Source organism: Miscanthus floridulus, chromosome 6, assembly GCF_019320115.1.
Source record: "Miscanthus floridulus cultivar M001 chromosome 6, ASM1932011v1, whole genome shotgun sequence".
In the NCBI taxonomy this organism is placed as follows: Eukaryota; Viridiplantae; Streptophyta; class Magnoliopsida; order Poales; family Poaceae; genus Miscanthus; species Miscanthus floridulus.
This window is the reverse complement of record NC_089585.1, coordinates 2,433,264-2,460,305: the sequence shown is the minus strand read 5'-3', so window position 1 is coordinate 2,460,305 and position 27,042 is coordinate 2,433,264. Positions and strand designations below refer to the sequence as shown.

General features: G+C 46.5%; 1 pseudogene; it reads right to left on the bottom strand.

Moving 5' to 3' along the window:
* Nucleotides 1-6,666: 6,666 nt before the first annotated feature.
* LOC136457410 (L-ascorbate oxidase-like) lies at nucleotides 6,667-26,259 on the bottom strand (annotated as a pseudogene).
* Between the last annotated feature and the right edge of the window lie 783 nt (nucleotides 26,260-27,042).

The following is a 27,042-nucleotide window of genomic DNA, read 5'->3' as shown; positions in this document are numbered from 1 at the left end:
AAGTGATTGATGGCTCCGATACCAAATGATAGCACATGATCAACAATCACAAGCAAAATCACACGATGGCTAAGCCTAATTCATAAGAACGCGCATGAACACGACGAACACCCATGGCAACCGCCAGGGATGACAGTGCCCCTTTTCACTATTTAGATGTTCAATTACAAACACGGTTACAACATAACCAAAATGCTCACATGCTCATCAAATACCCGGTTATTTATGCCAATAGGTAATACACATTGTGATGCACACAAAAACCATAAAAACATGATACAAAGGAGTGTTAGTGTAACCGCCAGCTCTAGATCGTGCCGTGGGTGCGGTCACCACCTCCAGGCTATGCCAACCGCTCACACTCTAGACTTGAATTTGAATTCTTGTCTTGCCAGCCTTCACAGTTGTCTAGCGCTCCTCCTCACTTCACTAGTCATTGTGCAGCTGGCTTACACCAACACGCCTCACCGCCATCAAGCGCCTCCACATCCCACCATCGCTGTCCCCGTTGTTCCTCTTGTCCTAGCGCAAATGGTGGCAGACTCATTGAGCCTATGAAGTAGGCACCCAGCTAGGGAGCGGAATGCCGAGGGTGGGAGCTCGCTAGGGTCAGCATAGATAGTGTTCATGATGACCTCGATCGAGGCGCAGAAGACCATGGCTATGATGAGCTCTGCCAGGTGTAGGAGGTGGTGGCCGTGGTGAGCTCAGCTAGGGAGTTAGTGCGCGTGGGGCCGAGGAGTCCGTGCGCATGGGTGGCGGGGTTGGCATGACCATGCTTCGCCTCCTCTGATGGAGCAACAAGAAAGATCACGGCGCCAAGGTGCAACTACTCGGATGGGGCGTGGGAGCGGCACCAAGGTGGAGCCATGGGGTCCATCCATGGAATGGCGCTAGAACTAGAACTGTCATAGCATGCCGGTGCCATTGCTGCTCGATGGAATCAAGATCATCTCCTAGACTCCTACGTAGTGCACCTAGATGGATCCATGAAGGTGGAGACCCAATGCTTCGACGCCTGCCACGGCTTGTGGGGGTACCCATCACCCAACGTGGTGTTACCAGGAGCAGCATCAGTTGTGTTTGATTCACTACACTGGCACTATGGCACTGTGGTAGGGTGGAGGAGGTTAGCAGATAGCAGCGAAAGTGCGTTGTGGGCTTATGGCACTTTGCAGGTTGTTGCTCCAGCACACAAATAGAGAGCGGCAAGACATGGGCTACCGCGTCAGCTCACATAACACTTGCAGTTGATGCGGACGCGGGGTGGGCTGCCCACCGCTGCCCTACTTGCATCCTTAGCGCAGGGGCATGTGGCACTAGCAGCAGCATGGAATGCATGTGGCCAAGTGGCATTCTACCGAGCACCTGGCAGGCGCCAGAGTAGGCATCTTGGAATCTCATTTACATCATATTTCATTTAGATTCGGTCTGGGTTGCCTGCAACAAAGTTATCATTCTCCCAAGCTCTACAACTTTCATTAAAGGGGCAGGATCATTTGCACTTTAGATTAACGACTAATTAAGCCCTAAGTTGACACTGTTAGGCGAATGCCAAAGTCACAGGACCAAGGAGTGGCATGGGAGGAAAACACAACTTTCAGCGAGGTACTATAGCTAGAGGGTAGTTTTGACTTTTCGCAGCTCCATTTGACACCATTAGCAGCTAAAGTGGATGGAATGGTGTGGAAGGCAAGAAAGTTTAGCGTCATGGCACCACGTTGCGTTTGAACTTTTTAGTGGCCTATAGGTTAGGACCATCTTTCATAATGGCACACAGGTAAAGGCTCAAGGAAGATGGAGCCTACCTCCTCTGCTTCTCAATTACGATGGGAGACGACAATAGATACATGGGTGGAGCCTACCAAAGAGTTGGGCCTTGAGGAACAGGCCCACTATTTGCACTATAATGGGCCATATATTCGTCAGTTCCAAAGATTCGTCAGCCTAGGCCATCGGCCCAGACAAATCCCAACGAAGTGATGTGGCGATTAGCACTCTAGCCTTCCTGTTTAAACCAAAACTTGGAAACAAGAATTACAGGAACTCAAAGCTTTCAAGATCGTGTCTTCAAATAGCGCCAACAGATAACAACAAAAGCTACGGTTGGTGCCGGAAGAAATATGTCGGACTCTACAAAAAGGGAAAGATTAGGGTCCAAGTTATCTTAAAATAGGAATATTTTTATTCTATATCAAAGATTGTAATGAGTCGTACTTAAGTAGGATTCATGTTTTGGCTTCGGGTATAAATATTGAACCCCGGCTATTATAAAAGGACATCCAATCAATCAAATACAAGTTATTTACTTTTTCGGCTCCGGCCAACCCTTAGGAGTAGGACTAGAGTAGATCTCAGCGAGTTCTTCAGCAAGCAGGGCTATATCGGTCCGGCCGACCTTCGGTTTGTCTGTAAGTGTTGGAGTATGAGAGTATGAGTGTATTAGGCCCATGAGGCCCATGTATGACTAATATACATTGCTACCCTTCTAGGGTTAGCCCAAGCCCAATGAGAATTCCAGCATGGTATCAGGCTAGCTTTCCTCCCTCCCCTTCCCCAACCAGTCGCCCAATGAGAATTCCAGCAGTAAGTACCCTCATGGTTTATATTTTGGTTTGTACGACTGCATTGATCCGGTCGACCTCCACTGTGAACCTTAGTATAAGCTAGTTATCGACTCTTGTCTAGTTCAAGTACGGTTGCATCGATCCGGTCGACCTCTACTGCTTAAACTACATTAAGGTCAAGTTATCGGCTCTATCTAAGGGTGGCGTCCTTCGGGTAGATTCATTAAGTTACCGATCTTGCTAATGTTTTCATTGTTATTAGTTTACAGCAACATCAATCCGCCCGATCAAGATCGAGTTAGATCAGCCTTATATCCTTTCGGTCTGTCGTTCGCTTTACTACAACACGATGTTTCTTACTCTGAGCGACGGGTTATGTTTCATCGGCTGTTCTATCTCGATCCTGATCATGCATAGTACGCGGTTAATGCATGAATAATCTTGAAGATGTTTACTGGCTAGTTAAATCTAGTTTATAGTTCACCATTATAGCTGTAACGATCTTGTCGATCTCCACTAATGGCACTGTAGATTGGAGGATGCTAGCTAGTAGATTTGTTCTTGATTAGGTGTGGCCTTACCTGTCTGCTATGCCTGCATCGGCTAAATAGCCGATCGCCTGTGCGTTAACGCCTACAGTGTGCGTCCATGATTGTATTAAGCGTGAATAGATCTGTGTACTTGAAGGGTTTGATTCGTTGTCTTTTTCACGGCTGCAACGATCTGGTCGAACCCCACTGTTAGAGATAGCAGGTTGAGTCTGAGGAGTCCATAGATTTGTTCATGCAAAATAGTCGATTATTCACACGTTGTAGTCCTCTTCACCTGAATCGATTATTTTAGCCGATTCATCCGAGCATTTACGTATAGCATGTCTTTCGAAAAGCCTGTCGAAGTATGGATGTTTTTACGGATTCTTCGGTTTTAGTTTGTTATTATCATCATAGCTGCCATTGATCCAGTCGAACCTCACTGTTGATGGTAACATATTAGATTCAGAGCGTTTGTAGGTCCATTCGTATTAGATAGTCGATTTGTTCATATGCTATATCTTTTCCCAATTAGATTTATCGGCTCAATGATTCATACTGGTAATATCTACCTAGCTGATGATCTCACTTACATCTATGTGTACTGTACCTATCAACGTAAAATCAATTGCTACCCACGAGCTTTAGTCCGTAATAGCTGATTTCTGTGCGTATCGGCTATGTGGTCGCTTTTTCCGTCTGACTGCTCCCGAAGCGGCACACTTGGAACTGTCTAGGCACAGACCGGCATGTTTCAGCTTAAATTGCTGATAAACTTTTTCTCCTTGTCAATTGTAGGGTCAAATTGACTGACACGTCTCGGAGAAATACGCAGAATCGGTTACCTCTGCATTGAAGTCAAGCGGATCTCCGACTCTATCGAGCAGATCCTCCTGACTTGTCGTATGTCGACGCAATTTCGCGCCGACACTTCCCTAAAAAACAATAACACTCCGACTATACAAGAAATAGGCTCGGCCAGAGACCTCAGGGGCGGCCTCCTCGGTGGATCAGACCACCAGCTGGGCTAGCCAAGATCAACGTGGATACGACAGTTTCCAAGAATTTAAGGCGCTTGGCATCGGCTGCTGTGGCATGTGATGAAGGAGGCAACTTCTTGGGAGCCTCAGCACTGGTAGTGGAAGGAAACACTGACGCGGAGGTAGTCGAGGTGATAGCCTGCCGTGAAGGACTGTCCCTAGCCAGTGACCATGGTTTGCAGGCAACAAGGATGGCTAGTGATTGTGCCAACACGGTTCGAAATATCCAGGGTGAGGGGGTAGGCATGCATGGCGCCATCATCCTGGAAATAAAGTCTAGAATGGAGAACTTTACAAGGATTGATTGCGTCTTTGAAGGGCGGAGTTCAAATATTGATGCACATCTCCTACCTAAAAGCTCCGTAAATTTTCTAGTAGATAGGCATGTTTGGTTTTTGGAGCCTCTCGATGGTATTTGTAACTACATTTCGTTAATTGAATAAAGACAGTGCTCCACTAAAAAAAACATCCGATTAACATGAGTTGCTCCCTCCATGGTTGTATTCTAAATTTCTTCCTCCATTATGAATTATATAAACTACTACCTCTATTTCAAATTATAAGACATTCTTTTGCGATTACACAATATAACTCAGACACTCATAACGCGCACACACTCACACCTATGAACGCACATACTCAACCCTACCCCTATAAACATCTTCGAAGACTAAACCAACAAATCCTCGAGAGTCGTTAAATCCTAAAATATTTGCTCCCACGAGGAGTCGAACCCAGGACCTGAGGTGCTACTGAGGCTCTTGTAACCACTACGCTACATGCCCTTTCGCAAATTAAGACATTTTGTTTTTCTATAATATAATTTTTGCTATGCACTTAGATATACACTATGTCTAGACGCATAGTAAAAACAATGCATCTAGAAAGCCAAGACATCTTATAATTTAGAATGCGGGGGTATATACTACTAGTTCACTTTTTGTCAAAGTCAAACTTCTCTAATTTTAGCATATTTTAAGAAAAATGTATTAATATGTAAGAATCCAAATAAATGCACTACATATTTTATGAAGAATTTAGTTGAGCAAATTTGACATTGTAGATGTTGATATATTTATAAATTTAATAAAATTAGATAAGTTTAACCAATCAGATTTAAAACTGAACTACAATATAGTTTAGAATAGAGAGGGTATTGACTGAGTTTATAGAAAAGTATATTAACATCTAAAGATACTACATGAATGCACTATCAAGAAATATTACGCAGTGGACTTACTAATTTGATCTCACAAATGTTTGTGCATTTTTATGTTTACTTGGTCAAAGTTTAGTCCAAGGCAAAACCTTGAATAGAGGAAATTCAACCTTTTGAGTACCACAACGCAAGCTGAAACAAGTGCTTATACCCTTTAGTCACTAAGAGTGCAATTTAGAACCTAAAATCCTTTTTTTCTTTATCAAAATACTACTGGGCGCTAGAGTTTTAACTTAACATTATATGAAAAAAATGAATGAATAATAAGATCAAAATTTAAAAGCCAAATCTAGATGCATGATGTCATGACAAAGGGCTGCAATAAGAGTTGACATAACTTTAACTTGTGTGAAGTCAGTTTTTTTTGGTTTTAAGCAAGTTTTCAAAAAAAATATTAATATATACTAATTCAAATAAATGTACTATGAAACATATTTCATGGACACTTTAATAAAAACTAATTTAATGTTGGTATGTTTTTTCTATATACTTGATCAAAATTATACAAACTGATTTAAGATAAAGCTAAAGTGCCAACGAAAGGAGTATTATATTATGTCGAGTTAATTTTATTAGTGGGTTTCCAAACTTATCTTGGAATTGTATAGGAGTATTTTGATACATGATACTTATTTTAGGTATGTCCAAACCGGTCTAAATCACTTTTTCTTTCCTCTCTCTCCTCTGTCATGGTAAAAAAAACATGGTGCTTTTAAAATATAAGTATTATATTTACACTAGTATTTTTATACTTTTGAAAGCATTTTCCTTTTCCTAATCTTAGTGGTGGTTTAATATAAACTTTTAGAACCTGTTCCTCAAGCCTAGAAATTTATTTGAGTTCCATGTGATCTATAAATAGAATTTTACCTAGAACCTTTATGATGTTTTATTAATATTATTTCAAACTTATCAAGATTATGTTTTCAACTAAAAGTTTTTATTTTCCAAAATTTGGTAAAGCTTGAATTCTGACCCTAGGGGCAGTGTCTAAACAACACCTATGATGGGCCACCAAATAGGCAAAGAGGTTGATGTGGACCAGTTTGCCGTACAAATTCAGCATGGACTTGTCGAATATGCAATTTGAGAATTCATCATGTACAGGCGAGTGAGCACTGATCAATAATCCCACTTTATATGAGAAAAGAAATCAACTAGCTTTATTTATCACTCAGTAAGTAGTATTACTAGTACAAAATACAGTCTTGAAAAATATTGAACAAATTGATTGGATTTATTACAAATTGTACACAAATAAAGAATTGGTCACGAAGAAATGTTGTCATGTGGTCGCCTGGTTACCTAGCTCAAGGCAGGGTCCTGGAACGTCCGCAGCCCATGATGGACTTTGGCAAGCGGCCGTCCCTGTCAACACCCTCCTCGAACACCACGCCCATGCCCATGTACACGTGCGCCTCAATGTGGCAGTGGAACAGCCACACGCCGGGGTTGTCCGCCACGAACCTCTCCGCCGTCCACCCCTTGGCAGCAGCGGCGGATCTAGGAAATATTTTAGGAGGACTGAACAACACTGCTACTCGATCTTAAGTCTCAGCTCTCCCTATACTATAGAACTTTGCCTAAAAATTCATAGGGCTCTACAGTAATTTGCACTGATTCGGTTTGGGTAGGGGGGGCTTGAGCCCCCCCGCCCCACCGCTAGATCCGCCCCTGCCCCTTGGGGTGCAGCGCCACCGGGTTCTTCATGACGGGGTCCCTCAGGTTGAACCCGGCCGTATCCCTCTCCGGGTCGAACTTGCCGTCGCCGTAGGCGAGCACCCAGAAGTCGTGCCCGTGGAGGTGCCACGGGTGCGTCTCGCTCCTGTTGTTGAGCGCCACCGTGTTCTGCAGCACCAAGTCCACCACGGACCCCAGCGCCAGCCGGTACACGGCGCTGACCACCGCCCCGTTCGCCGGCGGTGGCTTGGCGATGTCGTAGCTCCTGTAGTCGTACGTCTCCGGCGGGGGGTGCACGTCGTACGCGCTCCGCAGAACGCGAGGGAGACGCCGTTGATGGCCCACTTGGTGTGGCCGCCGATACGGTTCTGCGTGTTGAGGAGGAGGAGCGCGCGGTCGGGCCGCGGCAGCACGGGCATCACGTGGTCCGGGTGCGCGACGGCGAGGGACCTGTGTGAGAATCGTAGAATTGGTACATCTGTGTTTCACCCGTAGTTCCGTAGTTAGGCTCCACGACCTTGCGGAGCTTCACCGCAACGACAGCGTGGACGCCGTTGCCGCCCTGGATGTAGCCTCGCGGACGCCAGTGCACGGCGTGGTGGTGAGGCAGTGAGGCGTCGGAGAACCTGCATAGGCGCGACGGTAGTGGTGGTGGCGGGCTCATCCCGTCGCTGGCAGCACGCTTTAGGATCGGATTAGGGTTTCTCTTTTGATGTGTGTGGCGGCTCCGGTCAACCTCGTAGTCCGAGCCCTCACCCCCACATTCCTTTTATATGTGCCGTGCGACAGGGGCCCTCCAACCGAGTTAGGGTTGGGCTCCCCCGATCAGGGAGCAGAGATAGGGTCCAATAGGCCGTTGGGCCTATTGGTGGAGATCAACTAACATTCTCCCCCTTGATCTCATTCCATCTTTCACTTTCATATCATTTGCTTTTGTTCATTCCATTACAGATTAGCTCATAGAGCATGTCTCATCGTCACGGTCCATTGCCGATAGACTTAACAGCTACAACTCACTACTCTATTCTGAAATAGATACTTATCTTTGGGCCTTCTTTTGTCCAGGAATATTTTAGGCTTTTCCTTAAACCCAAGCTAGCTACATGTTCTCTGAACACCATGTCCTCTGAACATGTTGGGTGGTAAGCCTTTTGTAAGCGGATCCGCAAGCATCCTTTCTGTTCTTATATGCTCAAGACTTATGACTTGATCCCGGACTTAATATTTCACAACATAATACTCTATGTCAATGTGTTTGGCAGCACCACTTGACTTATGTTGTGAGCATACTGTACTGCCAGATTATAATCGCAGTATTACTTTAAGTGGTCTATAGATGTCGTCAACCACCTTCAAACCGGGTATGAACTTTGTTAGTTAGTTCACCTGCCCGTTGCCTCATAACACGCTACAAACCGTCATACATTGTGGACGATGTAGTGACAGTTTGCTTTGAGCTTTTCCATGAAATAGCTCCCCTTTGCGAGATGATAGAAAATCCACGTCTGGATATGCATTCACTCTCGCATAATCAGAATCTGAATATCCCACCATGTGTAGTCAATCAGATCTTCTATACGTCATCATGAGGCCTTTCATTCCTTGCAAATAATGCAAGACTTTCTTTACTAATTTCAGTGTTCTATTCCAGAATTGCTCTGGAATCTACCAAGTAAAACCCAGTAACAAATGCCAAGTCAGGGCGCATACATACTTGAGCATGTTGCAAGCTTCCGATAGCTGAAGCATATGGAACCACTTTCACTTTATCGATTGAGCTCACATTGGTTCCTGGGGCATTTAAAATCCCCATATCTGTCGCCCTTGACAATAGGAGCAGGTGAGGGACTATATTTGTGCATACTAAATTTCTTTAAGATCTTTTCCATGTATGCTTTTTGTGACAGTCCTTATACCCTTTTTCTTCTATCTTGGTGAATCTCGATCCCTAGAACGAATAAGGCTTCGCCAAGATCTTTCATATCAAATTTCTTTATCTTCAGTAGTAGACTGACATCACTACTAGCAAGTAAGATATCATCTACATATAGGACAAGGAAGATAAACTTCCCATTATTAAACTTTGCATAGACACAATTGTCCTCTACATTCTCTTTAAAACCCAAAATTCTTTATTGACTGATCAAACTTCAAGTACTACCGTCTTGAAGCTTGCTTTAATCTATAAATGGATTTCTTTAGGCGGCATCCCATTCGTTCTTTTCCTTCCATGACAAACCTTTCGGTTGTGCCATGTAAACATTTTCCTTCAAGTTTCCATTGAGAAATGCCGTCTTTACATCCATCTGATGTAATTTTCAATCGTAATGTGCCACTAATGCCATTATGATTCTGAAGGAAACTTTACATGAGACTGGAGAATAGGTCTCATTATAATCAATCCCTTCTCTTTGCATATAGCCTTTTGCCACAAGTCACGCTTTATATTTCTCTATATTCCTTTGAGAGCCAAGTTTTATTCTGTAGACCCATTTATAGCCTACTGTTTTGACTCCTTTAGGAATTATTTCCAAATCCCAAACTTTATTGGCATTCATCGATTTCATTTCATTTTGCATGGCCTCAAGCCACTTTGATGAATGATCACTCCTCATGGCTTCTTCAAATAAGGTGGGAACATCCTCCATTTGAAATTCCTTAGTGTTATACACTTCATAATCAGCAGAAATAGCTGATTTTCTAACTCTTTTAGACCTTCTAGGGGCCTCCACATTTGACACGTCTTCTATTTGAGGTTGTTGTTGCTCCTCCTCATGTGTGGCAATAGGTTCTATAGAATCCTGAAGAACAGGTTCCTCATTTTCATTCATTGTTGCCACAGGTGAAATAACAACAGGTGCTGGCACCATAGTATCTAGCACTGTCGGTGCAGCTATAGCAGGTAGTGAGAAAAATGGCTCATAAATCATTGGAGTGGACGCATACACCCGCTCCACTTCAAGTATAATTTCTCGAGCTACCATGCTTCCCCTCATCTTTTCATTCTCTAGGAAAACATCATGTCTTGTTTCCACAAACTTTGTATGTCTCTCTGAACAGTGGAAAACGAAAACCTTTTGACTTTTCTGTGTTGCCAATGAAATGGCACCTTACTGTTTTGGGATCTAACTTCTCAATGTTTGGGTTAAATACTTTAGCCTCAGCAGGGCTCCCCCACACACACGCAAGTGGTTTAGTGAGGGTACACTTTCTGTCCACAACTCATACGGTGTTTTGGGCACCGATTTACTTGGTACTCTTTTGAGAATATGAATGAGGTTTTTAACGCCTCCATCCACAGGCTCAACTGTAAGGTGGAGTAACTTATCATACTGCCTACCATATCCATTAGGGTATGATTAATTCTTTTAGCTACTCTATTCTGCTGAGGTTCACCCAGTATGGAATACTGGGCTATTATGCCATTCTTTTAGGGTACGCCAACCGTAGTACTCCCCCACGGTCAGACCTGACTATCTTAATCTTTAATTTCTTAAATTTATCCAATGCTTCTGTTCTTTCTTTGATTGGATAAATATAGCCATAATGGGAACAATCATCTGTGAATGTTATGAACAAATCATTACCATCCACACTCTTTACAGGAAACTGACCACAGATGTTCACAGATGTCTGTGTGAATAATCTATAGAATTCCTGCGCTTCGTTTGTCATCTTTTCTTAATTCTTTTACATACTTTCCTTTTATGCATTCTTTGCATTGTTCTAAAACTAAGAGCTCTAATGGAGGAAGAATATCATTACTTAACTTGTCTTTCCATTCTCCCCCTCGAAATATGGCCTGAACAATAGTGCCATAATTTCGACAACGCATTGTGAGCTCTCTTATCCACCATTTCTAGAGTAACACTCTGTTACCAGCTGCTTTATCAGCTGAGTAGCATATGTCTTTGAAGAGGCAGTGAACTGACTCTTTATTATATCGAGGTACTCGGTGATCGTGTCATACTCTGGGATTGAGCCCACAATTGCAGGTTTAATCATGTTCTTTATCACAACCAAAACATTTCTTGTTGGCAGTGACCCACTTCCTATGCACAAAAATCATAGGACTATCTTTTGGGATTCAAAAACCCTCTCTTTAGTTGCCCAAGTGCCATCATTCTCTTTTGTCTCCCTCACTGGTGCCACAAACTCAGTGGAACGCGGTGCGGTGACTACCCAGTCCACCTTAGACAAGATGAAAACCAGGTTAAAACTTTTCTTAACATAAAAATAACATCATTTGCATGCCTTGATTCCAACGTTGGTCAAAATCAAAACATACAATTATTCTTATACACTAATTCTACATCATCGTTGGGCAGAAATAGAATTAATGCATAAATCTTTAACTTTCATAAGTGTTCTTACACACTAATTCTACATCACCGTTGGGCAGAAGTAGAATTAATGTATAAATCATTAAAATTAACATCTGTTCTTATGCACTAATTCTACATCACCGTTGGGCAGAAGTAGAATTAATGCATAAATCATTAACATTACGATATTGTTATTAACAACGTTGGTCAGAAAACAACAACATCATAATCATATCAAAACTCTTTTTCTCCAATTAAATACCACATTGGTTCAAAATAACTGGAGAATCAATAATTTCTTTAGCAGCGGAAAAACTTTCTTTTTCTCTAATTAAATACCACGTTGGTATAAATTAACTGGAGAATAAACAATTTCTCTAGCTGTGGAAAAACTTCTCCTTTTCTTGAATTTTACCCACAGGGAAAAAATGTATTTTCTATTTCCTTTAATCTATTAATCAATTTCCAGGAAATAAACATTTACTGGAAAAAATTTCTTTTTCTTGAATTTTACCCACAGGGAAAAATTACATTTTCTATTTTTCTTTTGAACCATTTATTCATTTTCCAGAAATAAATATTTGCTGGAAATAGAAAAAAAAGGAAAAACTCATTCTTTTCTGTACTGTTCTTTCGGCCCAAAAGAGCAAGGCAGCCCACGGCCCACGGCCGTACACGCCCTTCCCGCGCGCCCCCCGCGCCCAGGCCGCAACCTAGGCCTGGGCCGGGAATTCAGCCTGGCGCGCGCACCCGCCTGGGCCAGATTTGGCCCAACAGCGCTCCGCCGTCGGATCACATCCGATGGTCGCCCGGCCGTCTCGCTCGATCAAAAGCAACCCGACCGGCCGCGTCGGCCGAAACCCTAGCCCATTTGGTCTTCTGCCTCTCTCTCTTCGCTGCTCTTCTTTCTTTCTCCCTAGCACAACAGCGCCGCCACAGCGAGACACCGAGAGCCAGCGAAGGCAGTGGAGCAGGCAGACACGGCGCCGTCGCCGGCCCCCTCGCCGGCGTGCGTGCTCCCCGACGGGTGAGCACGCCGCCGTCGAGCGGCCTGGCCGTGGTGCCCCCGTTTGCCGAGCCCGGCGAGCAGCAGCCCCGGTTCGGCATTTCTTCTCCCGCATCGGCCAAGGGCCGGTTCGGGTGGGTTTCTTCTCCCTTCCCTTTCTTATTCCCCTATTTCTTTTCGATTTGGTTCTTCTCTCATCCGAACTGATGTGGGGAATGGGGTTAGGGTTAGGGTTTCTTTTCTTTTTAGGGTTTGATTCCGATTGGGATGAGGGGGTTAGTCTTTCTGTTTTCTTTTAATTTCTTTTGATTTCTTTTCCTTTTCGGAGTTCATCCGAATCTCTTCCCTTCTTCCCCTTTTCTTTCTCCGATTTGGACTGATCTACCGGAGTTCGCGCGCGCCAGGCTACCCAGCCCGGCGCCTCTGTCTCTCTCTCATCGGCCATGGATTTGGTCGACGGTAGTGACAGGACGGCCAGGCTCCAGGTAGGTAGCCTCATGACCGTCCTCTTTCTCTTGTATGGTTAGGGTTCGAGTTCCGTCCCGATCCAATCTGGATCAGGCATTTTCTTTGTTTTTCAATCTGAAACCCTAGATCTACACCCTAGGCTGACGAACTGCTAGGGTTCTTTGTTGAAACCGTGTCCACTTTTCCCGTACCTGATCTAGGGTTAGGGTTACACAGAGTGAACCTGGCTCTGGTACCATTGTGAGAATCGTAGAATTGGTACCTCTGTGTTTCACCCGTAGTTCCATAGTTAGGCTCCACGACCTTGCGGAGCTTCACCGCAACGACAGCGTGGACGCCGTTGCCGCCCTGGATGCAGCCTCGCGGACGCCAGTGCACGGTGTGGTGGTGAGGCAGTGGGGCGTCGGAGAACCTGCATAGGCGCGACGGTAGTGGTGGTGGCTGTCGATGCGGGACCCACAGGATACCCCGCAAGGGAGAGAGAATATCTAGTCCAACCAAGACTCTCCCCATGTAATCTTAGTAGTATAGCTATTAAGTAATCCTACTAGGAAATCTCATTGTAAACGGACTAAGACTCTGGCCTCCTGACTATATAAAGGAGGGTAGGACTCCTGGGATAGGACACGACCATTGTACAACACAACACTTGACAATCAATCCAACGCAAAGGCTAACGCCGACTGGACGTAAGGTTATTACTCGATCTATGATCGAGGGCCTGAACCAGGATAAATCGACTGTGTCTTGCGTTAACCATCGAGTTCGGCATACGCCGAAGCCTGAACATACTGCCCCGGGTACCCCCGTGGCAGGCTATCGGTGGTAAAACATCGACAGCTGGCGCGCTAGGTAGGGGACTTCGGCGACTTTGCATCCGAGAACTCGATGGACCTCGACAACATAATCTTCCCGATGGGATCAACTTTCATCTTCGGCTCGTGGATCTGCGAGGCGGACAACAACGGCAAGCTTCAGGGCCATCTCCTCAAAGATCCAGATCATCATAAAGAATTCCATATTTCACCTACTACAACGGATCAGCTCACCAGAAGATTCGCACAGCTCACTGTATCCGATTCAAATCAGATCTCACGACCACTCATATCCGATTCGAATTCAAACATCAAGACGAAGCTTTATCCGAGTGCTTTCAAAAAACCGAGTTCTTTTTTGGCAAGATTCCAGAGCACAACCCAAAACAACTTGGATTACCCTCAGAGTTCTTCCAAGAAGTCGAGTTCTTTTCCATTTGGGCTTGACAACATGGCAAAATCCTATCAGGGACAGTTCGAAAGATCTTTCAATCCAAGATGCAGGATACCACTGACAGGAGCTCAGGAGGGTCTCGTGCTAACAATAACATCCCAAGACTGCATCATCCACTAGCCAGGTTCTGTTCCTGAGGACAGCGGTACCCAACTAGTCGGCACGACGACGACAGCAATTCTACCCTACCAAGAAGGAGACTCGATCTACGACACCGAGGCATCCACTAAAGTTATTAGCAACTCCAACAGCATGAAAACTAACGCCAATAACAGGACGACTCATGCGTGAGAAGTGCTCATGGTTCGATGACCGCGGTCACCATTAAATCCCCCAGAAGTACCTGATGTCAGATCATCAGATGAATCAGAATCCAACATATCACCTTTTGCCCAAGGCTACGATGGAGAAACAGATAGTCAGAAACAAGCTAGAGAAAGAAAAAACAAGTTGAAGCAAGGGCGTCAACACCGTGCTAGGCAGCGCAGGGAAGCTTGGATCAGATACGAGTCAGAATTGGCAGAGTACGACAAAAGAAAATCGCAACGAGAAGTCGAGGGGAGACGCACGGCGAATACACCTTACGATAAGATTCGAGAAGCATTAGAAGAACTCGGAAAAACTTCACATCCCAGTGAGAAGTATGAACAGCTCCAGGACTTGCTCCGACCGATGATCCCGAAAATGCATGAAGAAAGAGCTCGATCAAGACTACCCGCCAGATCAACAACCCACAGGCAAGAAGAACAAAATCAAAGGAAATCCGCTTTCGAAAGACTTGGGCTGGGTGGAAGCCATGACAAAGGAAGTAGGAAGGAACATAATCAAGGCCACCGATTTGAACAACCAAAGAAGACTAGGAGTAGGGTACCTACTCGGACAGTCTCACAGGATTATTCCCGGTAGAACGACAGTTGGCCAGAAGAAGGTGCCAAATCCGAATTCAAAGAAACCAAGACGCACGACAGATTCCCCTGTTTCGCGAACAGGCTTGCATTGGTACGATTACCTCACAAATTCAAACCGTCTAACCACTCCAAGTATGATGGCAAAACTGAACCAAGGCAATGGCTTAGAATATATTCACAATCAATTGAACTAGCCAGAGGAGACGACGATATCAAAACCCTGTTCTTTCCCATGGCACTGGAAGCCATGCCTCTCCAATGGTTCGACAAACTGAACCCAGGATCTATCAGAAATTGGGAGGATTTGCAAAGAGCTTTTTGTGAGAATTTTGCAGGAATCATTACACATCCAATCACCCATGCAGAATTAAAAGGACTCAAGCAAAAGGGAGGTGAAAGTCTCAGAAATTACTATCGACGATTCAGCGAACTACGAGCTCAAGTGCATGACATAACCGAACGAGAAGTAATTGAAGCTTTCTCTCACGGAATCATGGCTAGGTGGCAATTTCAAGACTTCTGCAAAGAAAATCTGAGAAACAATGAAGAATTCAGACAAACAGTAGAAAAGATGATTACTGCAGAAGAAAAAACACGAGAAAGGTTCCCGGACAGAAACAACCAGGACAACTCGAACAAGCAAAATCATCGAAATAACAGACATCAAGAAAGAAAACGTAGACCAGACAATACTGTGGCAATGGCCAACAAATCAAAGAAGTTTACCAAACCCAGAAGATATGATGACATTGAAAACATACGGTGCCCATTACACCCTAGTGGGAGGCACACCATCGGAAATTGCTATACTTTCAAAGATCGATACACAAGAAAAGATAGTAAGGAAAACACTAAAGAGGACAATCAGAAAAGAGAAGAAGACAACCACGAGGACAAAGGATTCCAAAAACCTAGGGGAACGGTAGCAGTGATTTTCTCAGGGGCTCCGGATTGCAGAAGCAAACATCAAGAAAAACTAGCACTGCGGACCATTATGACCGCAGAACCAGCTACACCAAGATACCTCAATTGGTCACAGTATCCTATCCAATTCACCAGAGAAGACCAATGGACTAGCGTGGGAAACGCGGGCCATTATCCATTGGTTCTGGATCCGACTATAGCTGGTATGACCATCACCAAAGTACTAATCGATGGAGGAGCTGGGCTTAACATCATCTTTTCAGAAACTCTAAGGAAAATGGGACTACAACTCGCCGGGATGATTACACCAACAAGCACACCTTTTTACGGAATAGTACCCGGCAAAGCAGCCATGCCACTAGGACAAATTACTTTACCTGTTACCTTTGGAACTCCTTCAAACTACCGAACAGAGTTTATCAAATTCGAAGTCGCCAACTTCGATTCATCATATCATGCAATCCTAGGACGTCCAGCACTGGCCAAATTCATGGCAATACCACATTATCCGTACTTACTGCTTAAGATGCCAGGATATCCTTTCTCTTCGAAGCGATTTAAAGCGCGCTTTTGACTACGACGTTCAGGTGATCCAAATTGCAGCTAAAGCACAAGCTGACAATGAAAGAAAAGAAATGTGTCTCATTTGAAGAAGGCAAAGAAATCATAAATGAAATACACTCAGGTTGCTGTGGAAATCATGCCGCCTCAAGGACACTGGTTGGCAAAGCATTTCGCACCGGATTCTACTGGCCAACCGCTTTAAAAGACGCCGAAGAGCTTGTCAGAAAATGCAAAGGTTGCCAAATGTTTGCAAGACAAGCCCATATACCAGCTCACAATCTTATCTGCATCCCACCCGCTTGGCCTTTTTCCTGCTGGGGGCTAGATCAAGTAGGACCCTTGAAAAAAGCAAAAGGCGGTTTCGAGTACATCTTCGTAGCGATCGACAAATTCACCAAGTGGATTGAATACAAACCGCTCGCGAAGTACAGCGCAACCAAAGCAGTTGAGTTCATCCAAGACATTATGCACCGCTTCGGCATGCCCAATCGAATTATCACAGATCTAGGCTCCCCCTTCACGGCTACGGAATTCAAGAGCTGGGCACAAGACTGTGGTTTCAGTATAGACTATGTGTCCGTTGCACATCCAGAAGCCAACGGACAAGTAGAAAGGGCTAACGGACTCATACTAGCCGGATTAAAACCAAGGTTATACGAAGAACTAGTGGACTATGGGTCCAATGGATTGAAGAATTACTGAAAGTAGTATGGGGGCTACGAACTCAGATAAGCAGAGCAACAGGCCACTCACCCTTCTTCCTAGTTTACGGGTCAGAGGCCGTACTACCCGCCGACTTGATCTGGACTTCCCCAAAAATAGAACAATATGATGAAGGAGAAGCAGAACACACAAGAAGATTAGAACTCGACAGCTCAGAAGAAGTTAGAATAAACGCTACCCTCCAATCAGCCAGATACCTACAAGGTCTAAAAAGGCACTACAACAAGAGTACCCAACCGCGATCACTACAAGTTGGAGACTTAGTACTAAGAAGGATACAAAAGACTGATGGACGACATAAGCTACTCAGTCCATGGGAAGGCCCGTTCATTGTCACAAAAGTCACCGGACCAGGCACATACAAGTTGATGACCGAAGATGAAAAAGAAGTCAGCAATACATGGCACATCAGCCAGCTAAGAAGATTCTACGCGTAAAAACAACTCAAGAAAAAATAGATATGCAAGCCACAAGGGACCTACAATCAACGAAAGACAATACTCTTCAACAACATATGTATTAGTTTATACTCATGATCAATAAAGATGATATTCATCCACAGCATGTCTTGTCACGAACTCCAACGAGTTGTTTTCACGAAAAAGCAAAATGGCTAAAAACATGCCTGAGCATTCCGGCCGAGAGCAAAATAGCTGAAAAGACGCTTGAGCCCGCCGATGAGGGTAGCTAAAAGCTAACACCCGAAACAAAAAGCAAAATGGCTGAAAACATGCCTGAGCATTCCGACCGAGAGCAAAATAGCTGAAAAGACGCTTGAGCCCGCCGATGAGGGTAGCTAAAAGCTAACACCCAAAACAAAAAGCAAAATGGCTGAAAACATGCCTGAGTATTCCGGCCGAGAGCAAAATAGCTGAAAAGACGCTTGAGCCCGCCGATGAGGGTAGCTAAAAGCTAACACCCGAAACAAAAAGCAAAATGGCTGAAAACATGCCTGAGCATTCCGGCCGAGAGCAAAATAGCTGAAAAGACGCTTGAGCCCGCCGATGAGGGTAGCTAAAAGCTAACACCCGAAACAAAAAGCAAAATGGCTGAAAACATGCCTGAGCATTCCGGCCGAGAGCAAAATAGCTAAAAAGATGCTTGAGCCCGCCGATGAGGGTAGCTAAAAGCTAACACCCGAAACAAAAAGCAAAATGGCTGAAAACATGCCTGAGCATTCCGGCCGAGAGCAAAATAGCTGAAAAGACGCTTGAGCCCGCCGATGAGGGTAGCTAAAAGCTAACACCTGAAACAAAAAGCAAAATAGCTAAAAACATGCCTGAGCATTCCGGCCGAGAGCAAAATAGCTGAAAAGATGCTTGAGCCCGCCGATGAGGGTAGCTAAAAGCTAACACCCGAAACAAAAAGCAAAATGGCTAAAAACATGCCTGAGCATTCCGGCCGAGAGCAAAATAGCTGAAAAAAACGCTTGAGCCCGCCGATGAGGGTAGCTAAAAAGCTAACACCCGAAACAAAAAGCAAAATGGCTGAAAACATGCCTAAGCATCCCGGCCAAGAGCAAAATAGCTGAAAAAATGCTTCAACTCGCCAATGAGGGTAGCTAAAAGCTAACAAAAAGCAAATTCGCTGAGTCGACCGAAATTTAACTTCAAAAGATCCTCCAGCACTTCGTTCCGAAAAGCAAGAGGCTCGGGGGCTACATCCAGATAGGAATACTTTTTCCTCACAAAAGCACAAGCGCCACTCAAGAAAGCACTCGGACAACGAAGTTTGTCGAGGCAACTTTCTATACCGAGTCGTTTTACATAGCGTAGGCGAAAGGTTGTTAACACAAAAGATCTACATCTAACAAGTCATAGCACGGACAAAGCACTCGACGAATCACAAAGGAAAGAAGAAAATAAAAGTACTCGACAAATCGAGGGGCCTCGTCAGGATAACGCACAGAGTTGTCTTACGAAGCAGAGACGGGAACAAGACAAGGTACTCAGCAAGTCAAGTAACTTCAACCACACCCATGCAAAGAATACATCAACAAAGATAAAGAATCTTCATTTAAAAAGAAGTGTAATATTACAAAAGGACGCTCAACCGAGTCAGGCGTTGTCATCAGAAAGGGAAATATCAATATTTAGACTATCTACAACCCTACTGGCTAGATCTTCAACCTCGGGTTCCATCCTTTCAACGACGTCAAGATATTCTTGGCTTTCAGCTTCTTCTGCTATTTTGGAGAGAGGCGCTTCTGGAGCAAGGACCCGGACCTGGGCCAGCACATTCTTGGTACATACTTGGGCACACCTCTTCGCGAACTCTTGGAAACGAGTCGGAATTCGGGGAATGAACTGCGCCCAAGATTGCCCGTCATCCGCTGGAGTCCGAAGGACATCGGCCACCGAGCGAAAAGATTTCCACAAGGCATTCCAATTCTCGGTAGCCGTCGCCAGCTTCCCGGACAAGCCTTCAATGGTTTTTTGGGCCTGCACAAGATCTCTGTCAGCTCCACGCCTAATCAGCCTAGCAAGGGCGAGTTCTTCCTCAGCATGAGTATTTACCTCCTCAGCTCTATTATGACTAGAACGGACAAGGGCCTTCATTTCATCAATACTCTCCGAGAGCTTTTGTTTCTCAACTCGGAGAGCTAGACAGAACACCAAAGAACAAGTTAGCGGAAATCAAAATACAAGAAGAAACAGGCAGAATCCGCGGCACCTTTGCATTCATTCTTCGCAGACTCCACCGCAGCATCTCCCTGTTTCTCCGTCTCCACTACCCGGGCGCGAAGGGCTTTCTCCTCCTTTTGGTGCAATTGACGCTCCGTCTCCAACTCAACCCGGAGAAGGTCAAGATCGGCTTTCAGAGCGTCCACCTCCGAAGACAACTTCCTCTCATTTTCAGATGAGAAAAAGAAGCCAGAATGATCACGAGAAAAAGACTGAGCAGAAAGAGGCAAAGAGAAACAAGGCGTAAGGATAGAAGAAAAACAAGCATGCAAAAGAGAAGTGGCAGTAAAACTTACCTGGAGCTTTTCACCAAAAGAAGTCGCGAGGGTCGACAAGCTCCCCCAGGCTGCGGTCAGCTCCGATAACCGATGAGTGGCATCGAACTGTTGCACCACGTCATCGAACAGGGAGGGGCCGCCGGAGGCAAAAGAAGGGGAAAGAGAAGCCGGCTGGGGCGAAGCAGGAGCAACCAGAGCAACCTCCAGGGAAGCCGGAGCCAAACCCCCAGAAGAACCCGGCGCGACGGCCACAGTTACCTCCGGAGCGACCAAGTCCGCGACTCCGCCAGGTAGCTCTGAAGCCCCCGCCGTGACTTCATCAACAGAATGTTGTGAGTCTCGAGGCTCAAAACTCGTTGGCACGGCGGGAGGCAGAGAAGAAGTCGATGAAGAAATTAGAGAAGACGAAGCACTGAAAAGTGATAAAAGGAAGCACCAATAAGAACCAGAGGTAGGAAGATAAAAGCCAAAAAGATGAAGCAAGAATCTGCTCACCCGACTACTCTTTTCTTTGCGAAGCCAAGAGAAGGCCTCGCAGGGGGAACCACGACGGCGAAGACGTCCCTGCCACCCAGCGATGGGAGCGGGACAGCCGACAGCGGAGCCGCGGAAGAAGCTGGAGCTGGAGCCGTGGAAGAACTCCGCACCGGAGGAGCAGTACAGCTCGGGGCAGAGGCAACCAAAGAACTCGACCCCGGAGCTTCGGAAGAAGTCGGCGCGAGAGCCTCGGAAGAACTCACACCCAACCTCCGATTACTTCAAAAAAGTTCAAGGCTAAAATTAAAAACAAAGAGGAAAAACTCAATGCGACAAGAATATGAAAAACAACTCACCACCGCATGATGAGGGGAACTTCATCATCCTCTTCTTCCTCAGCCAGCGAAACCAGAGCACCTGCTGAAAAAGAGATGAAAAGTACTCGGTTCAAGAGAGAAACATGAAAATAAAAGGACAAAGAGTACTAAATGTGCTCACCTAAGAGCATGCTAGCAACAACTGGAGTACCTGAGGGAGTACTTGGTTTGCGAGGCTTCTTGGAGACAGGCAAGCCAGATGAAGACCCGTCCATTCGCCCCCTCTTCGGGACACTGCGAGGACCGCGAGGGACTAGACGAGGAACATACTCTTCATATACATCATCAAAACTGAAAGAAACCCCAGGAAGGGCTGTAAAAGTTTGAGACTTACTAATTGCAGAAGTACCGGCTAGACGATCCCCAATCTCCGCCACAGCAGGGAGAACATCAAGGGGGATCGGATCAACAAAATTCTGCCCAAGCTCCTGCGAAAAAAGACAAAACACCAAGACAAGGAAAAGCTAAGCAAGAATGGACACAGCAAGAGTACATAAAGAACTCAAATAAAAAAAAGGAGGATAGACAACTCACAGCTGGGGGCGGGTTGTTGGCCGAGTACTCAAGGACGGCAGGAGGAATGACGCTCACTCCTTTCAGCATCTTCTGGAGACGCTCGAGTACCTCCTCACCGGTCAGCTCAAGAGCTGGGACCATGCGTGAAGGATCCTCGGCCCCAGAATACTCAAAGCCGAGATGTTCCCGCTCTTTCAAGGGCTGAACCCGGCGACGAAGAAAACTTGAGACAATACCAAAGCCGGTCAATCCCTGCTGTTTCAGTGTGCTAATCCTATCAAGGAGTGGCTGGATCGCTTGAATCTCAGCAGGAGACTCAAGCTTCTTGTCCCACCGGCCATTCGCCATGGGACCGGATCCGGAGTGAACAACAAGAGAAGGGATCAAATTGGCAGCGTAAAACCACTCGGCGCGCCAATCCTTGACAGAATCGACCAGGTCATAATCAAAAAAACTTGATTTTGAGACCCTGGCGAAACTGAATCCCGCAACCACCGAGGGCACTGGTTTCCTCGCGGCGGGGTTGAGGTTTCAGGCGAAAGAAAAAACGAAAAAGAGATAGAGAAGGAGGGATCCCAAGGAAGGCTTCGCAAAGGTGAACAAAAACAGAAAGATGGAGAACGGCATTGGGGGTTAGATGGTTCAAACTAACCCCGAAATACCCAAGAAACTGATGAAGGAAGACGGAAGCAGGAAGACAAAGACCAGCGCGGACAAAAGAAACAAAAAGGACAATCTCACCAGGACCCGGGGCCGGAACCCGATGCTCGCCCGGAACTCTCCATTCAGCGATGACTTTGCTTTGGATCAAGCCATCACTAACAAGCTCGCGCAGCTGGTCTTCGCTGGTTGTTGGAGCCGGCCAAACCTTCTAAGCTGCCCTCATGGCCACGAACTCCTGGTTTTCAATCAAAGTCAGCGATGACTCCTCGTCCACGAAGGTCGCCTGAGATTTGCTTGCGGTCTTCTTCTTTCCCATGAACTGGCGGAAGCAACAAAGGCGCTAAGGAGGATGAAGCTAGAATGATGGTGCTCGGGCGATAACGACAATGACGGCGGCGGTTTTCTGAGAACTAGGGTTTAAAGGCAAGAGCTGGGTGACAAGGAAAAGGAAGATAAAAGGTCTTTAAATAGATTTCTCAGTGATACAAACGGCCCATAAGGCCCGTTAAAGCACAGCGTGGGAACGCAACGGTCCATTTACCGACGCAGCTAAAACGACGGAGGGCACGAATCCACACAACGGTACAAACCAACGGGCAGATTTCAGACTTATCCGCGCAGCACCACAACAGGGTTATCAGATAGCCACAAGAACAACTCGTTGAACCAAGAAGAAAAAAAAGGGGCTACCTCACGAGGAACAAAAGAACCCGGTTATGTAAGAAAGAACTCGGTAGTCTCATGAACGACAGGGATCACAACAGAAAAGTCAAAGACAACTCAGAAGACAAGATTCGTTACATTACAAGTGACTTCAAAATAAAAGATTACAAATCATACAAGACCCAACGAACTCAGAACCACGAAAAACAAAGTAGCAAAGAGGAACACGGACACGACTAGGCTCTGGAACGACTACGTGTCCCAAATTGCTACTCGGAAGGACAGACCGCCATCAGCTACACTGTTTTCTTCAAAGGACGAACGCAGTGCATCCAAGGCGGAAATCGGCAGCACGGCAGGGCAACATGGAGCAGAGAAGGCCGGTGGGCATCTGTCTACCCAAGACCGATGTGATGCTGGATATGGTGTTGATCTGCACCGGACGGTCTCAAGACAGGCGACGAGGATCAACCCAGAACTGCCGGATGAAGGAACAAAGCCCCACATCACAAGACTTCCTCCAACTACCACCACGTACATCCTGGCACAATGCTGTCGCGGGATTAGCCTACCTCTAATCCCTATCACAAGACTTCCTCCAGCTACGGCAAGACACACAGAAACTACAAAACATGCCCGGGGGCTGCTCTACTTCACAAACTACCATGTTCATGACCACCAAGGCTTCAACAGAGTATCCAATGAATGAAAACAAGCACTCCGAGACAGTATTTATAGACCAAAGGATCGGCGCACATGGACTAGGAGTACCAACGAAATAAGCCTAACAAAGGACATAGTGAAAAGACAGGACACAATAATGGACGACTCAGGCAAGAAGAGGCAGTACTCGAAGACGGGCATATTCGGAAGAATATACCAGCACAGTACAACCCGTGAACAAAAGACATTTACACTCAACCACCACCATACAACTACATCTGACAACAGCAGACTATCAAAGAATATGCCAAGACCTCGCATCCGAGTTCTTCACGAACAAAACAACACGGATATATGCTCGGGGCCTCAACCAACACCATAGCTTAATCAACACTAAGCTAGGGAGCTTGGCCTTTCATTTTGACTACCCCCCGGAAGCTCGGAACCAAAGACAAAGGACTAAGAATACAAGAAGCTCAAGACTACAACGACGACAACACATCAAGACTCTTCATCCGACTTCTTTTCTAAAAGAGAAGAACTCGGAGAAAGCAGGATACATAGCCATAGAATTTTTAGAAGACAAGAATCAAGACCCTCCAACTTTTTGTTCCAAATAGCAAGAGGCTCGGGGGCTACACTCAGTGAGTGCCCTTTTTCTTCGAAAAAGCGCACGTCACCAAAAGACTTCCTCAACGCAGATCACTTCAAGACACTACGACAAAAAGAACCCGGAACGAGCCATATTCGAGTTCTTTTTTCATAAAACTTCAACGAACAATCAGAGCAACTTCAAGACAAGATCCTCCAGCTCCTTGTTCCAAATAGCGAGAGGCTCGGGGGCTACAACCAGGTGGATGTACTTTTTCTTCAAAAAGCACTCACCACTCGAAGATCCCAAGAAGCGCTACAAGGATTCACTCCAGAAAGTACTCGGATGACATTTTGTTCCTACTCAACAAGACTTGAAGAAGCAAAGCGAGACTTTCGGAGCTCAACCATGAAGTGCTCGGGGGCTTGTCGATGCGGGACCCATAGGATACTCCGCAAGGGAGAGAGAATATCTAGTCCAACCAGGACTCTCCCCATGTAATCTTAGTAGTATAGCTATTAAGTAATCCTACTAGGAAATCTCATTGTAAACGGACTAGAACTCTGGCCTCCTGACTATATAAAGGAGGGCAGGACTCCTGGGACAGGACACGACCATTGTACAACACAACACTTGACAATCAATCCAACGCAAAGGCTAACGCCGACTGGACGTAAGGTTATTACTCGATCTACGATCGAGGGCCTGAACCAGGATAAATTGACTGTGTCTTGCGTTAACCATCGAGTTCGGCATACGCCGAAGCCTGAACATACTGCCCTGGGTACCCCCGTGGCAGGCTATCGGTGGTAAAACATCGACAGTGGCGGGCTCATCCCGTCGCTGGCAGCACGCTTTAGGATCGGATTAGGGTTTCTCTTTCGGTGTGTGTGGCGGTTCCGGTCAACCTCGTAGTCCGAGCCCTCACCTCCACATTCCTTTTATATGTGCCGTGCGACAGGGGCCCTCCAACCGAGTTAGGGTTGGGCTCCCCCGATCAGGGAGCAGAGATAGGGCCCAATAGGCCGTTGGGCCTATTGGTGGAGATCAACTAACAACCTGCTCTGCTCCACCCGGGGCCGCACGTCGTCCCAGGCGGGTACCTCCGGCCGCGGCGTCGGCGGCGGCGCCTGCGGGTCGTTGCCGGCGTAGCTGAGGATGGCCATGGCGCTCGTTGTGTTGCGCTCCCGGGCCACCACGTGGGAGGCGGCCCAGCAGTTCCGGGACGGGTCCTGGTCGGCCTTGACCAGCACGGAGTAGGACTCGCCGGAGTAGATGTAGAGGCTATCCACGACGACGGGCCTCACGTAGTGCCCGTCCGCCTCCACTACCGTCATGGAGTGGCCCTCGATCGCGAAGTTGAGCGCCGAGAGCGACGTCAGGCTGCCGACGCGGAAGCAGTACGTCTTCCCCGGCACGGCCGTGAAGAGCGTCGGCGGCGCGCATCCTGCTGGCTTGGGGGCGTTGCAGGCGGCGGCGCTGCTGCCGTTGGGAGCGCGCGAGCAGTGGAACGGCTCGAACACTCCTCGGCCGTTGATGAGCAGGGACTGCGGCTCGCCGACGAAGACGAGCGGGTCGGACGCGAGCCCGACGTCCTGCTCGTACACGCTCTTGTGCCACCAGTCCATGAGCAGCACGGTGCGCTCCTCGTCGTAGGTAAACGGCTCCGCCACGCCGTCGGGCGCCGACACGACGAGCATGCCGTCGAGCCCGGTCACGCGTTGCATCCCGTAGTGGGCGTGGTAGAAGTAGGTGCCCGGCCTGTCGACGACGAACCAGTAGGTGAAGGTGTCTCCGGGGAGGATGGGGCCCTGCGTGACGCCCACGGTGCCGTCGGCCCACGGCGAGCCGATGTGGCGGATGCCGTGCCAGTGGATGCCCGTGTTCTCGGTCTCGAGCTTGTTGTGCACGGTGACCACGATGGTGTCGCCCTGCGTGGCGTGGATCGTCGGACCCGGGGACTCGCCGTTGATGGTCACCGCCAGCTTCTCGTTGCAGTCGAGGGACTTGTAGTGGTACGCGATGTCCCACGTGTGGTGCCGTGGTGGTGCACCTTGGCCTCCGCGGAGAGCGCCATCAGCGAGCAGAGCGGCGGCGAGCAGCGGCCGCCACGACGGTGGCATTGTGTCGATCGTGGAAAGGAAAGAAGCTAGATACTAGCTTGCAGTCGTGAGAAAACTGATCGAGGAACTGGACGAAGAAGACAGCTATACCGCTTGTGTGTGTGTTCAGCCCTGGTGCTTGCCACAGGGCCTTTTATACCTGTTGTGGTGCGAACCGGTCGGGTGCAAGTGCAAAAGCTCTCGCACTCGTATGCATGCATGTGCTCGATCATTGTTTAGGCCTGGTTTAATTGTCCAAAGTTGGCACCCGTTGGAATCACTGTAGTGCACTGTATCATTTCGTTTGTATTTGGTAATAATTGTTCAATCGTTGACTAATTAGGCTCAAAACGTTCGTCTCGCAAAATACAACCAAACTGTGCAATTAGTTTTTGATTTCGTCAACATTTAGTACTCCATGCATGTACCGCAAGTTTGATGTGACGGTGAATCTTCTTTTCCATAGTGCCAAAGTTTGGATTTTGGGGTAACTAAACAGCCCAATAAATGTATGGAGTATAAAAAAGAAGATTCCCCAAGCTTCCAACTTTGGCACTATGTAAAAAGAAGATTCCCCGTCACATCAAATTTGTGGTACATGTATGGAGTACTAAATGTAGATGAAATAAAAAACTAATTGTACAGTTTGGTTGAATTTTGCGAGACGAATCTTTTGAGCCTAATTAGTGGACAATAATTTACAAATACAAATAAAATTACTATAGTGTTTACCGTCGTATCAAATCCGGCCGGAACTAAACGCGCAGCAAAAAGCACACGTACGACGCAGCGAAAATTTGTCAG